Source organism: Mustela erminea, chromosome 10 (genome assembly GCF_009829155.1).
Source record: "Mustela erminea isolate mMusErm1 chromosome 10, mMusErm1.Pri, whole genome shotgun sequence".
NCBI lineage: Eukaryota > Metazoa > Chordata > Mammalia > Carnivora > Mustelidae > Mustela > Mustela erminea.
The window spans coordinates 35,207,157-35,209,305 of NC_045623.1; the positions used below are offsets into that span (position 1 = coordinate 35,207,157).

Here is a 2,149-nt window from a genome sequence, read left to right on the forward strand (position 1 = left end):
TGGTATAAACCATCCCTGGGAAGTCTTACTTATTCACATAGCTTCAGGAGCCATCTATATGCCAGTAAATTCCACACTATATTTTAAATCTAATTTTTTCTCTTTCTTTTTTCCTTTTATTCATTTAAGACTGGGAATACTTTATTCAAGCCCATCAGAGAAATGGACAGCTTGGGCCTATAACAGAGCATGTGTTTTAAAGCATAGGTTAGCATTGTATATGAGACTATACACTGCTACGCACAAATCAACTCATCAGAGCACAACTTTTCAAGTTTAAAACAGAACATGCTTCCCTGTAAAAGAAGCACCTTTGTGATATTTTTAACTTTAGTAGTCTTCTCCTTTTTTTTCACCCTCTCCTTCAACAGAATCCACACCAGCTTCTTCATAATCCTCTGAACGACAGCCATGTCCTCATGGGCCTCAAAAAAAAAAAAAACCACTGTCCTTCCTCCATGCCCTCCCCCACATACCAGTGAACAAAGGCACACTTGGCATACATCAGGTCAAACTTGCAGTCCAGGCGAGCCTAGGCCTCAGTGATGTCTGTGGTTGTGTTCAGCAGGCACACAGCTCGCTGAACTCTGGCCAGGTCTCCACCAGGAGGCTGGTAATTAATGCCAACTCGGAAACCAGTGAGGAACCAGTGCACAACCTGGATAGTATACTTGGTCTTGATGGTGGCAATGGCAGCACTGACATCTTTGGGAACCACATTTCATGGTACAACAGGCAGCAAGACACGTATTTACTGTGGTGAGGCTCACACTTCACCACCTGGTTCACTGGCTCAAAAGCATGCATTGGTGATCTCTGCTACAGAAAGCTGTTCATGGTAGGCTTTCTCAGTAGAGGTGACAGGGGCATAGTGTCCAGAGGGAAGTAGATGTGAGGATAGGGCATGAGGTTGGTCTGGAATTCTCTCAGATCAACATTCAGGGCTCTCTCAAATCTGAAAGTAGTAGTGATGGAAGACACAATTTGACCTATCAACCTTTTTTGATTAGTGTTGTTTGGCATTCAATATCGAGGTTTCTACAACGGATGTCACAGATGACCTCATTGTCTACTCTGAAAGCACAATCAGATTGCTCCAAGGTGGTATGGGTAGTGAAGGTGGAGTTGTAGGGCTTGACTACAGCTGTGGAAACTTGGATAGCTGGGTAAATGGAGAACTCCAGCTTGGACTTCTTGCCATAATCAACTTAGAGACATTCCATCAGCAGAGAGGTAAACCTGGAACCAGTTCCCCCTCCAAAGCTGTGGAAAACCAAGAAGCCCTGAAGACCTGCACTGGTCAGCCAGTTTCCGAATTCAGTTCAAGACAAGGTCAATGATTTCTTTACCAATGGTGTAGAGCTCTCTGGCATAGTTATTGGCAGCATCTTCCTCTTCTGTGATGAGCTGCTCATGGTGGATGAGCTGGTGGTAGGTGCCAGTGTGAATGCCATCAGTGACTGTGGGTACCAGGTCTACAAACACTTCCCTGGGCACATGCTTCCTACCTCCTGTCTCACTGGAGAAGGTGTTGAAGGAGTCATCTCCTCCCCTAATGGTCTTGTCACGTGGAATCTGGCCATTGGGCTGAATGCCATGTTCTAGGTAATAGAGTTCCCAGCAGGCATTGCCAATCTGGACGTGAGCCTGACCAACATGGATGGAGATGCATTCATGCATGGTTGCTGCTTTGTGACTGCCAAGCAGATGGCAGAGAGGAAGGGGAGATGTTGTTGCTTCTTACAGCACAACTCTTAGGTGGTCGACATAAGAGAACCTGCCAAGTGCCAGATACTTAAAAGGACCTAATTGCCTACTAGATATTTCTTCTTTGGTGTTCTGTAAGTCCTTGAAACTGGACATTTCCAAAAATAAAACTCAACATTTTCTTCCCACCTGAATCTGTTTTTTTTTTTTTTCCTTTTTTTTTTTTTTTTTTTCCTGCCTTGCCTGTCTCAGTGACTGGTATCTCCAATCCCCAGCCAGAAATTAGGTGTCACCTCACTCACCCACAACTTCACCCCCCATTAAAGTGACAAATTCACCCCTGTTTTCCCAGATTTTTTTTTTTGGTGTTTGTATGAAAAATTTCACATCCGTGGAACCCCCACAGTTCCATAAAAACTGGAATGGCTTGCCTGGAGCTGTC

General features: G+C 44.6%; 1 pseudogene; it reads right to left on the reverse strand.

Annotated features, from left to right (window-relative positions):
• Window positions 1-295: 295 nt before the first annotated feature.
• LOC116567391 lies at window positions 296-1,766 on the reverse strand (annotated as a pseudogene).
• Window positions 1,767-2,149: the final 383 nt, after the last annotated feature.